Source organism: Syngnathoides biaculeatus, chromosome 5 (genome assembly GCF_019802595.1).
Source record: "Syngnathoides biaculeatus isolate LvHL_M chromosome 5, ASM1980259v1, whole genome shotgun sequence".
Lineage (NCBI taxonomy): Eukaryota > Metazoa > Chordata > Actinopteri > Syngnathiformes > Syngnathidae > Syngnathoides > Syngnathoides biaculeatus.
Window position 1 is genome coordinate 24264770 of NC_084644.1, and position 14342 is coordinate 24279111.

Below are 14342 nucleotides of genomic sequence, written 5' to 3' on the forward strand. Positions count from 1 at the left end.
CTGCAAACCTAACCTACCTAAAACTTTTAAAAACCTCTGCCATTTTTGATTAATGAATGTGAATACCAAAATGTCAATTCTGCTTTTACGGAAATATAAGAATTGCATGTGTAACTATTTTGTCTTTATTTATGGTTGCTTGTTAAATTTTGTTGTATATTAATCATAACCCCTTGTTTATCGCAAGGGTTAGATCCAGAACCACACCGGCAAGAGGTGAAATCCGTAATGTGGCCACCAAATATGTAATTTTAATTATTTACACATATTCTAAAACTGTACCAACAGCCCCAGACACTTATCGATCTTCCCACACCCACCATTGCCCCCCCCAAACACATCTACCATACTTTACTTCATTTTAAAAACTTTCTATAACTCTTAATACCGTTTTAAACTCTTTGTCGTACTGTAAACTACGTAGAATGTGTTTTACTTGGCGGCATGGTGACACAACTGGTTAGAGGATTGGCCTCGGAGTTCTGAGGACCAGGTTTCAAATCCCAGCCTTGGCTGTGTAAAGTTTGAATGTTCTCTCCGTGCTTGCGTGGGTTTTTCCCCCACATCCAAAAAACATGCATTAAATGAAGACTCTAAATTGCCTGTAGGTGTGATCGTGAGTGTGAGTGTTTGTCTCTACGTGCCCTGCAATTGGCTGGCAAACAGTTCAGGATAAACCTCCTACCTGTGCCTCCTCCCTGATATAAGATGGCATTGGCTTCGGCACTCCTGCGACCCTTGTGAGAATAAGGATAATGGAAGAAAATGGATGGATGAATGAATTTAAAGAGAAATCCACAGACCGATGAATCTGCAACAGGTGAATTGAAATATGCATAGGAAACACTGTAAACACTATTAAACTTATATTAGTGTGATTATTGTAATTTACACGTGGTTTGACATTTTCTTAATTTTGCCACAGCTATAAATTGGAAGTTTGTCTTTTCTCGTCTTTTTTGTCGTTTCTTGAACACAACTCTCAAGACCAACTAAGTCAAGAGGGGTCTAAAAAAATAATTGTATTGATTTTGAAAATGATACGCACAATGTGGAATTTTAAGTTAAAGTGATTTTACCAGTGTGACTTTCAAGCCGTATGGCGATAATAATGTGGAAATTGATTTAAGCAATACCACATGACACCAACTGACACCTTTGTTTAATTAGTCTGTATTTACATGACAGTTGCCCATTCAAATTAAGTTAATGCTCTGCGAAGCCAACTCATTGTGCCGTGTTTACATCAACACACTCGAACATGGTGCTCTGTTGCTTGTGAACTGAGTTATCCCACCGCCTGGCCCCATTAGCTTAATGGCCGTCTAGGATTTCAGGGGGATACTTCACTGTTATGGCTGAGTGCTTTGCGTTTCCCTTTTTTATGACTCCTTCAAAATAAAACAAACATTGGGGGAACTTTAATTGGCTTGTGAGTGCGCTTTGGATGACAAGCCTAGAATGGACTTTTTTTGGTACCATACTACAAACCAAACACCATCAAACTATCATTTAAAAGCTTAAAAATTGGAGATCGATCTTAAAAGAAACAACAACAAAAATGTGACTCTGATTTATGTATTTGCCACAGCATGAAAATTGCAACATGGTCATTCATTCAGAGAAACAATCAAAAATCAGCTGATGTGAACCAGTTGGATGTTGCCATGGTGATCCTAACATTTGTTTCGCCAAAGATCAGAATGAGCTTTGTTGACCAAGTATGGAAACAACACACAAGAAATTTGTCTCCGGGAGTTGGAGCCGCCCCAGTACAACACACATGTTGACGACTAAAAACAGCAGTTAATTGACAGGGAACTTTTTGTGTTTAACTTATAGTCGTCCAATGTTGTGTAAAGGATGCAATTTTAAAGCATTCAGAGCAGTTAGAATGGACATTAGACTGATAGTTCGGTGCAATGACAATTGTGCAAAGGGTGTCAAGACTTCAAGGACTGCATATAATTTAAAGTGACTAGTCATTTTATATAATACTAATCGGCCCACCAGGATATGACAATAAACTCGAGCAAGAAAATTGGCAGCATGGTGCAATGGAATTATATGTTAGCTATGCAAGAATTAAATCGCAAGAAGGAAGAATATGGAAGTAAATATGTGCCAATAGGATTTGAATTTAGTTGTATTTCAGTGTAACTTTTCAATATTCACAATTCAACTGGCTACAATTCGCTGTCTGAAACTCAACCGGCTACAATTTGCTGTCTGAAATTCAGCGTCTGTGCCACTAGGCAGGGTTACATCAAGTCAGAACCGAACACCCAGCCAATCCAGTTAAGCTGTCTTAGTATGTGACGTCATGTGACTAAGAACGCGCCTCTTGGATCTTGAATATAGTCTGATTTTGTTATCACCTACAATGAAGAAAATAACTATTTGAACACCCTGCTATACTATTGCACTTACTCACTCAACAAACATGTCCAGCAACTGCATTTGTCTGCTGCTATGTCTATTTTGTTAAGCTCTCGGTCTCAGTGACTTACAGAATACCAACCAGCAACAACAATTAGACCACTTGCATAAAATAGGGAGATTTATTACATACTGTATATTAATATTCTCTCATTACAAAGATAGTAAAACTCTGTGTTTATTGACACTGTCAGTGAGGTATTAAAACTATTACCTCTATTTTCACGAGTGTTACAAATATAGTGCAGTGGGCGGTGTTAACATGCGTGGAGGCAGTTTAAACGTGGCTTTGGTCATTTTGAAAACAAGTGCAGGGAGATGTATACGAATGATAGAGGTCTATGCCACTCTGGGCCTGAACCCAGCCAAATTCAATCATATCCAAGCAAAGACACTTCTCTCATTCCGTTTAAATGTGGCACAACAACAGTGTCTCATTATCGCCTATCTTGGCCAGAGTGGCAACAAACAATGTGAGCGGATACCCTTATTAAACACACAAGGAGCTGCTGATAAGGGCTGGTAGCCATCCACACAACCAATTGTTCTTGTGCTCCCTAGCTGTGAACCGGGCAGGGAGATGATTTAAAATAAATAAATACATTGAATGAATAGATTTTTACTTTTCATTTTCACCATGCAGAGGGTTTGATGTCCACTGTTAGTAAACAGCATTGAAAAATAGAATATAGCTGATATTCACCATACATGTCCACAGACCTTAGCATGTGTCTGTCTGTGTCCCAATGAAATTCACCCAAATCAGGTTAGACCAGTCGTCAACCTATTGCACTGAACTTAGATGTCTCAGCAATAATATGCCTAGACCAGGGATGCCCAGACTTTTTTACCCAAAGATCTACTTTTCAAGCAGCCAGCCTCTCGCGAGCTACCGACATGGGTTGGGTTCACACGTCACCGCAAATGCCATGGAGAAAGGAAAAGAGAGACCGTAAATAGGAAGCCACCTTGCTAGTGCGCGCTTTTATGTGCATGCGATCGACGTACCTGCCATACCTAAATCAAGTGATGAGATGGATGATAGGGTGATGTCTTTTTTTTTTTTTTTTGGCACACCTTCACGCGATCGACCAAAACTGTCTCGATCGCGATCAACGCATTGAGCACCCCTGGTCTAGACTGACTTTCTGCCACCAATTTGTTACTTCACCGTGTGCATTTAAGATCTAAAATATTTCTATTGGCCCAAATATTTCTGTTCCACTGTGTTGCAGTTCATTCTACACTCACTGCATAAAAACCACATAGCTTTTTACTAAAACTCTAAGGCTTTTGAGTGTGCTCTCAAACTATAGGAGTTAAGAAGTTTGTAATTCCTTTTGAGGGTACCAACTTGGTCATAACCCAAAGTAACCTCAGTGGAACATAAGCATCACTTTTCTGACAGTGTGGTGACGGTAGGAAAAAACAGAGCGTCAAAAACAACAAAGTGCTGGAAAAGGGCTAAAAATGTGATGCAACACACTCATGAATGAATTTATCATTTTGAACTGGAGACACCTCTTGGTTCGGAATTTTAATTCTTCAACACTTGAGATGTTTTGGACAATGGTTTGTTTGCGCAACAGTTTGGCAAAAGCCATTTACTTGATTGTTTTGGCATGGTCCAGCAAGATCTATAAACTACAACAGAGGCCGGACTCTCTCCTGACAACAAATGATCTTCTGGAAAAAAATTAAATTTAAATAATAACAAATATATCGGCATGGTGGTGCAGCTGTAGAGCGTTTGCCTCAAAGTTCAGAGGAACGGGGTTCAAGTTCTCCCTGTGCCTCCGTGGGTTTTCTCCGGGCACCATAGTTTGCTCCCACATCCCACAAAAATGCATTAATTGGAGACTTTAAATTGCCCATAGGTGTGATTGTGTGTGTGACTGTTGTCTGTCTCCATGTGCTTTGCGATTGGCTGGCAACCAGGTCAGGGTGTACCCTGCCTCCAGCCCATTGACAGCTAGGATAGACTGCAGAACTCTGCCGATTCTCATGAGGATAAGCGGCTCAGAAAATGGATGGATTGCTAATAACAATAATAAATACAACGACACTACAAGTTCCAACTCCACTATATTTTTCCATTTGCTGATACGTGTCCCCTCAAGTTTTAGACATACCGTTTTGTGTATGGTTCCAAAATATTATTGATATTGTATCACAGCCAAGAGTAAGAGATGGACAGATGTAAAGTGGAAAACTGTTGTGTGAGGTGTAGACAAGTTAGTGTGGCTTTATCAGACTGGCACTCTTGACCCGTTGTGACTCTCCTGGAGCACCAGTTTCTTTGGCTGACAGCTAGGCGAGCTCCCACCAGTCAGCAACAACACAGAACTACTGAGAGGATGAACTCGAGTCATGTTAAGATGGGCACATCTGAAAGATCATTTCACTTTTGCATGAAAATGTGTTCTGTGTAATGCAGTATATGTTCATGCCAAAGCTACCGCCGTACACTACCTTCTTCATGAATATCGTTTAAATAATGTCTTGTGTTTTACACTGATTGTGCTGTCTCATTTTCTTTTCTCAGCTCATGACTCTGACACTTCACCATTTGGAAGCTAATCTTTTTGACCTGTCACATCCTCAACAGACTTCCGGCAGCTTAAGTAGGAGCACTGCTACCCTTTGTGTTTGTGTGTGCATCTCTGTGTGTGTTTTGGTGCTGCTATGGGTCTCTGTTGTTTCAAAAGACCATGTGAGTTGTCTTTTGGACACTCTTAAAAATCTATAATTAGCCAGTGGCGGCCTGTGCAAACATCGGTGTTTTGCAGTCTGGACATGGAGGGGTGAATCTCAGAGTCTCCCATAGTCTCTATACACACCTCAAAAAGTCGCTGCATTTGTCACTCATTTCTTTTTTGAGAAAAAAAAAGCGATATCTCAAAAATGTCCCTCAATAAAGTCATTTGCAACTCTGGACAACCATGCGCTTGCCCACATGCAGTGGCTCTACCTCAGTTATCACAGAAACAAAATCTGTACTCAGCAGTTACTTAAGAGAGAAATGCCCCAGAAAGGTGAGTGGTTTGAATGAGTATATTGATGATTGAGAAGACATTTTGAGAAATTGGAGTAAATTGCATATTTGCCGATTTATGTAAGGTACTCCATACGGTACTATTCTTCTTGTATCATCATGTCCGGCTTTTCAACCTCCCTTGTTGAAGATGGTCCTCTTTTTGAAATGTTGGTCTCCCAAATACACAAAGAACAAGTAAACATATCAAGCAGTTAATATTTTGTTGTTGTTGCTTGGAGAACTGACTTTTTAAGAGGTATGCTGAGGATGTCATAAGCAGAGGTGGGGAAAGTAGTCAAATATTGTACTTGAGTTAGAGTACTGCCGCTTTAGAATACTATGACTCAAGTAAAAGTAAAATATAGTCTGCCAAATATTTACTTAAGAGTAAGAAAGTACTGAAAAAATGGAAAAAAAAATCATAAAATTAAAATAAACCATACAGTATATTGGAGTCCACACACCTACCACCATTTTATTTTTTAATTGTCCAAAACACATGCATTGGGCCCAACAGAAACATTATTTACTTTATTTACTTAAAGCACTAAATATAGATGTCATTTGCTGACAAGACCATGTGTAATAGAATGAGAGGTACAGAGAGTAAGAGAGACAGAGAAGAGGAGAGGGTGAGAGAAACAGAGAGTAAAGAGAGAGATCTTAGGGTTTTTTTAGTTACTTATGACAATAATGTTGCCACTTCCAAAAAACAAAAGAAAACAAGAATAGAAATGTCTGCAACTTACCAGTAAGTGTTTACTCAAGTCAGAAGTGTGTTGAGACATCCATGTTTGGGCAGTGGCAAGACTACACTGCATCCGAAAACTGTTGTTTTTCAGGGTTTTGAAAGTCGACTCTCGTGGCTCTGTATTTCCCCCCCCCCCCAAATGAGTCAGTTCAGTTTACCTGTTAAGGGTTTTTTTTTGTGGTCCAGCTCTCTACGGTCTTCGCATAGCTCTTCAGTAGATCTCTGGAACTGTGTGAAGTACCATCCTGTTCCAAAAGCTCCACCATCATTCCAGTCATCAAGAAACCTACAATCTTGCATCTGAATGACGACAGGCCTGTCACCCTAAAATCTATGGTCATAATGTCTTTTGAACGCCTTGTGCTGGTCCCCCACAAATGAGTCACAGGTCCTCTGCTGGACCCCCTGGAGTTTGCATACCAAGCGAACAGGTCTGTGGATGACACAGACAACATGGGACCACACTTCATCAATTTAACAGTACAGGACCTACATGAGCAACTCGTTCATGGACTTCAGCTCTACATTCAACACCATCATCCCCGAATTTCTCTCCTCCAGGTTTTTTCAGCTCAGCATCTTGGCTGCTATCTGCCAATGGAGTGAGGGAACACTGCATATGCATATCTGTTGTTGACCAATACTGACCACCCATGTGCACCATTTGCACAATTATCACTGTTCTGGATAATTGCACTTCAAGTCACTTTAAATGGCTACTGACGTCCACATATACATTTTAAAAATAGATATTGTTATGAAAACTCAAACTCACAATCATACTTAGGGGGCAATTTAGAGTGTCCAATTAATGTTGGATGTTTTTCGGATGTGAGAGGTAACCGGAGTGGCCGGAGAAAACCCACACAGGCACGGGGAGAACACACAAACTCCACACAGGTGGGTCCGGGATTAAACCTCAGAACTGTGAGGCCAATGCTTTTAAGGTGAGCCACGGTGACGCCACCCCCCCCCAACTATTTTTTTTTAATAGCTCTCGACACACCTACCTGTCATTTAGAACCCATAAAGCTGTGCAATCCATTTTTCATGATGAACCGATTCTTTTGGTAAAGTGTGAAGAGTAAATCCATCCTCCCGAGTGTCCAAGCAAAATCCAGCAATACGACGAGCCGGCATTTTGGCTAACACGATGAAAAAAAACAAGTAATTTTTCGCCAGTACAATAGGTACAAACCAATATAAACACTCGACACCGCTACTGCAAAAAACGTCACTTCCTGGTTCTTCTCCAACACAAATGCCTCGAGAGGATTTTCATGGTGGGAGATGCAAAAATCCATCTACAGTACGGCAACATCATGATGTGTGGTGAAAAAACGGATGGGTCCATTCTGGCTGCCTTTTTTTTTCATTAAAAACACATTAAAAATCATGCTGTCGTGTCAGTAGCCTTTTAAACTGCTAACATTTCTCGAGTGTGCACCATTTGCGTTACTCTATACTGATTGTGCTCTTTTAGTCATTTCAACTTGCCCTACATCACTTTCGTAACCCCCACCTACGCCCAAAAAATTGGATTGAGATATTACCACGTTATTGGTAACCTTTCATAGCTCTGTGACTCTCGGTGGTGTGTTTTTATGTTTTTCTTAAAAATAAAGATGATTCTGATTTTGATTTTGATTCTAATGTAACTGTCTGTCGATTGGTGAATTCGGGTCAAATGACACTAGTGATCACGATGGACTGGCACAACGGTGCACTATGCAGAAAGCAAAGATGAAGACAAAAAAATGCTTTAGCTAATGCATATAAAAGTCAATAAATAATAGTAGGGTGGCATGTCGATTATTGTCATTAGAGTAAAATTATCAATTCTTCTTACCATAAACATACAAGTAATAGTAAAAAAAAGTATGGTGCATTAGTGCATTACTACTCATCTCTGGGCACCAGTGACAGGACTCTTTCAATAGAATTCATCAAAAAGTGTCAGAATGGAGGTTCTCTGAAACTGGGAAGTTTTGGAGGAATCTAGCATTAATACCAGTAATATGTTACTTAATAACTAGCTAGTAGTCATAAATACTTAATTGATTTTTGTGTAAAGAGTAATGTGTAACTATTTCCAGACCGGATATCAGGTTAAAACTATTTCCTGCATTCAAGTTAATGTGCATTATTCTTTTTATCTTTTTTTTTTTTAGGATCAGGCATAAAAAGTCTTCAACAGAATTTTCACTTGAGATTAGTGTTTCCGAAAAGGGCAGCACAGTGTTTAGTATGTCAGCTTCATGGTTCTGAGTTTCAGGGTTCGAATCTCGGCCCCAGCCTTCCTGTACAGAACTCCTATGCCCTCCTTGTACTTTTCTCCGGGTACTCTGGCTTCCTCCCAAGTTCTAAAAACCTACATGTGTTAGATTTCAATGAAGACCGGAAATCTCGCATAGAAGTGAATCCGATTGAATATTTACAATTATATTTATATTTACTGATTGAATATTTATATGGACCCTTCTCCTCACCGATAACCCAGGTGACGATCAGCATAACAGGAAATGGATAGATGATTCTATGAAAAGGCAAGTGTAAATGTAATGTAAAGTAATTAATGGTGTAATAGTTACATTCAGCACTTTCATTTAGCAAAAGAAAATAATGAAATATGGTGTTGTCACATAAAAGTGTTTAATATATTTACTGGGGAAAAAAATGAATCAAAAAATGACATGCCAGGACCAAGAGACTTTTAGAGTAGTTTGTGTGTGTGTGTGTGTGTGTGTGTGTACACGGGCGAGTGTGTGCGTGCGTGTGTGTGTCCATGTTGTGATTTATGAGCTGAGAGCAAATTCTATCTCTAACTGATTCTTACACTTTGTCACCAGTGATTAACGAGTGGGTCACACACTTTCACCTCTAAATGAGCAGAATCTCTCCCACAAACACAAATACCTACACTTGTACATTTACATGCAGCATATGCATACACAAAAGCACACTCCTACTAAACACCAGACAACAGTGGGCAGTGGGACAAATGAGAAAACAAAAATCACACAAACACTCGTTTTGCCTACAAAAACACACGTTAACGCACACACTTCTGACTCATTACTCAGGTCTCTTTTACCCCCTGCGCCACCGTCCACTGACAGGCACTCCCTCAGACTTCTCCCTGACACGTCCCTTAAGGTCAAAGGCCACCTCAGTAGTGTGAGGAGTGGAGGTGGTGGGGGGGTTATCGTTGCGGGGCCTGTGGCGCGAGTGGTGAGATCAGGCCAAGGAGTGCACTCATACCGGCTCCTTGTCGAGGGGAGAGGCCAGCGGGACTGAAAGGGGGCACATTGTTGAAGAATACTTGCGATAATGATGTTATTTGGGTACTCGCATGGCCTGTTCAGCAGCTGTTGACAGTAATGATGTAGTGCGTGAGCTTGCGAGTGTACGTGTGCAATTAATGATTCTCACAGCTTTCCTGCATACCAGCTGCTGACTGAGGCAGGAAGTGGATGATTGATGGAAATTATTGATTCGTACCTTTCTTCCTCAAGCACACAAGTAAACGCATATGTTTACACGGACACACACGTGCACACGACTACACACGCACGCACACACACACACACACACACACACACACACACACACACACACACACACACACAGACACACACACTCCACTCAACCAAACGTGCATACAGTTGCATCTATCTACTGTATGTGGACTCCTTGATGGGGCATTTAGTTCGTTACTTGTCGTCATCTAAAATTGATTCAACACTCACTCGCTGAAGCGACAGCAATACTCCAGTGTGTTTTAGGTTACCGTCAACCTAATGCTGTTACTTTTTACATCCTATTGAGTTCACGTTATTGTAGTATTAGAAATCTTCTAAATGTGATGATAAAAGTCCAAAGAAATGGGAGCTAGCAGAGTAAGTCATACAGACTGATTGATTGATTGATTGATTGTTTGGTTGTATTGAATATATAAATACTTAGTAGTGATTCATAATAATAAAAGTAAATTAAAAAGTAAAACAGCTTATTTATTTCTATCCTCCTTGTTTAATTATTCAGTTTTTACATATTTTTGTTGTGTAATTGTTCAAAACGGGACTATAATCACCCAGCATTTAACATTGTCTAACAAGTGTTTGTGAACACCACTGCAGCTGCATATATGTAATTGGATGGTTCTTGTACACACAAAAAATACAAAAAAAAAATAAAAAAAATACATAGAAAAATCGTCATGATCCTGTCGCTCCCGCACGAGCTGTGCGGGTGCCCGCGTGGGTGCCCGCGCAGGTGCGCTGATTGAGGCGCACACCTGCGTATCATGCGGGCTGATTAGTCCGTGTATTTATATCACCCCGATGACGACTGGTGGGCGCCAGTTCGTTGAGCTTCATGTCCCATTCGAGTGCTCCGGTGTCCCTGATCGTCAACCTGTGTGTACCGACCTTTGTCCGTTCTCCGACCAACCTTGTAAGCCTGACTCCTTCGATACTTCTGCCTGCTTTGATTGTTCCCCTGTGTACCGACTCCTGCCTGCTCTCTTCGCCCGACGTCCCAACTCCCGCTGCTGCACCGGACTGCCTGCTCGATCCCCGACCTCGGCATATAATAAACGTTTCTCCTTGAACTACCTTGCATCGTCCGAGTCCTGCATTTGGGTCCTACTCTCGTTCCGATGGGTCGTGACAAAAATTAACGAAACAATAACAAAAAAATTAATTTAAAAGGAAAGAACATCAATAGATGTCTTTGTTGAGCAGTTTGAATGTAATAAGATGAAGTAAAAAGTGTATCTAGTCCTAAACCCTGGTCTAAAAATTTGGACTTATATCATGTTAATACTCAAGAGATTATTCATATACTGTGATGTACAGTATAGCAAATGAAAAGAGGACAGGAAAATATGCCCTCTATCATTTAAACATTGTACTCCAACATACACATTTACACAAACATATTTTCATTACACTCAAGCTAACACATCAAGACATTATGACATTTATGCAGTTTCTCAGATATAGATTTTTTCAGTGCTAATTTAAAATCCGTTTTCAAACAGCGAGTGTGTTACAGTTTTTAAAATTTTGTTTCGGAATTATTTCATAGAGTAATGCCTCCACAGACAGAGCCTTGCTTTGTGTTTGCCTTTTTTAGACCTCTCAAGATATAACAACTCTAACTTACAAAAGCCTCTGTTTCTGATGACTCCTTGTCATTATATTAATTTGTGAATTTTTAAAAATTTTTTTTACTATATTATGAATTAGTATGATGGGTCTTATTCTTAATTCTAAGATCATAACATATTATTTCTATTCCCTAAACACATAATTTGTTGAATGACTACATAAAAAAAGTAATTACCTCCTTTGTATTGTATCGCTTTGTATTAAGTACACTTTTGTGTACGAGTGTACTAACTGCAAATAAGTTTCAGGCTCATACTGTAAAACTATAGCATGAAGAATGAAATGATGACGGGAACATTATTTTCATTCATTTCATCTTTATTAAAAATACATACATACATTTTTCGAGTGTGCTCTGTCACGATTTGCCGTCGTATGTGAGTTAAATTGGACACAAAAGCAGACTGGGGAGGAGGGAGCACATTTTGAATGGTTTACTGTGAATTGGCTTAAGGTAAGAATATCGTAGGTGAGGTGGTGGACCCTCGGGAAAAAGACTGAGCAGGAAAAGGGAACTTGAGCAGCTGATGAGGCTTGGCAGTGTGGCGAGAGCAGACTCCAAGGCGGGAAATGTACGGAAGAAGCATTGGAGACGGGGAGAAACACAATTGGGGGAGTACAGATGCGTGTTCCAGGATAATACAATTGTATGGCAAAAATCTCAGAGTGCAAGAGTCAGCCGGTGAGTCAGAAAATAAGCATCAATACTCAGGCAAAGGCTTGTTGGAGGATTTGATGGGCTTAAATGCAGGACTAAACGGTGTTGCTTGAAGACAGGTGCGTGGCCGGGTAGCCATTTTAAGGCATAATATTTCAGTTTCAGTTCAGAACATTGAAAGAAAAGTTAATGTGTTTAGTTCACAGTTGAGAAGTTTGCAGGTTCTCCTGGTGCTTGCTGAAGTGTCCACGGTGTGAATGGACTTCATCGGTACATCATGTGGAAGAAAGTTAGCACATTCCATGATGTATATTGTTGAAGGTCCAAGCTATAATCTCTCATCATGTTTAACAGACTATAGTAAATGTTTTGCAACAATAGCTGTTTTAAACACCTGAATGGTATAAACATGTCTTATGTGGACAATATATAGTTTTCAAATGTATTATTTTGGAGCCTGCAACACAGCTGGGGTTAGGCAAGTTTGTAATGAGATGATATTGTTGAAAAATGATTAGAAACAGACAATATCGACAGGTGATTTTAATCATAATTTATTACAAGTGTCCAGGAAATGCTGAATGCTCTAAGGGAAAAGATTGGTTGAAATTCTCATTTAGCCAACCAATACGTAAGAAAAAAGACATTTGCAAGCATGCCAGAAGATTTTGATATACTGGTACATCTTTGTCTTTATCGTTCCTCCAAAATAGAGCCCATATAGGAATTATTTTTCATAAATGAGCACACAAGTGAACATTTGATTTCCCTAGATATCGTTCTAAAACGTACATGTGTTGATTTAGGTCTGATGCTCCTCTGCATGTGCTCACTATGTGTGTGTATTATTATAAAGAACACCATTTTTGTATATTGTTCAGATTACAGATTTGTCCAAATGTTCAGACAACCACTATGTTTATTAAGAAAATGTACATGAAGGAGAGTACTGCCATTAAGTTTATGGAGATTCAAGCTGTACCAAAACCGATGAACGCTGAGACCGTTGATTAAGTTTTGGACAATTTCACCTGGAAAATCTCAAATGTCATGAATGACATCGCTCCTGTTAAAACTATGACTAAGACTCTTGAGGTGACCTAGAACATTTTGGTGGACTCAGCAATTTCTTGAGTTTAAGCGGAACATGGTGAAGCAGCACTTAGCTAGTACTCTGCACGCAAATGAAATAAGTTGGCAACAGAAGTGAAGTCAATGCTTTTAAATCCAGGTTAAATGATGTTTGAGTATTTCCATCTTTAAATATTTGTTGCATAGTATGCTGTTTTAATTTATTTTTTTTCTTTGTTTTTAAATGTATTCAATCATGCAAAGTACATTGAGTTACCTTGTGAATGAAATATGCTATACAAATACATTTGCTTTGCTTTATTATGCTTTGCTGTGTGTGTGTGTGTTTACAGTAAAGCAGACCCAGGAACATGTGTTTGCTATTATTACTAGAATCCCTGGTCAGCACAGAAGACTTTTGAGAGTGTGCGCGTGTATGTTTTTGCGCAAGACCCATTAGAGCTCTTAGAGTGGCAGGTTGAACAGGATCATGCCATCGTGGCACACTGTTACATCTGTGAATCACATCGATCTGTCGATGCTGAGGGTGGTTTACCTACAGGACAGATTCAATAATTGGGGTGGTGAGGGAGATTCCGTGTTTAAATGCGATTAACCCCATATGATGTGGATGTAGAGTCCAAAAAGAAATCACACTATACAAAACACACAAGGAGGAACTGTGTATCCCTGACCTTAAACACCTCAGTTACTGTATGTGAATATTTATATCCACATCCAGGTGCGTATAATTTCACATCATTAATTTAGTATAACTTTGTTACAGAATTCTGGAGGAAGAAAACAAAAAGCTTTGTCTACATACATCTTTCTTCAAAATCCAGGTTTTTATAATTTGGCTGATCCATACAGCTGGTGTATTTAATAAAAGGACGGTTTCCACCATTGTAGGCTGCCTTCAGCCGACAGCATTCACAGCTAATCAAAGCAGGTCTTAAAGCGGAGATCTTAAAAATGTTATTGATAATTCTACAACACCTTTGCAAAACCACATCTGCCATTTTTAAGGGATTATGTAGCAGATGTACAGTATGGAAGCGTATTACTGCCACACCAAAAAAAAAGAAAGAAAAAGAAAAAAAAGAAAAAACAAAAAAATTATGTGAATCGTTTCACATAATTACGTTAAACGTTACACATAATTATGAAATGATTCACTTAATTCTGTGAAACATTACACATAATTATGTG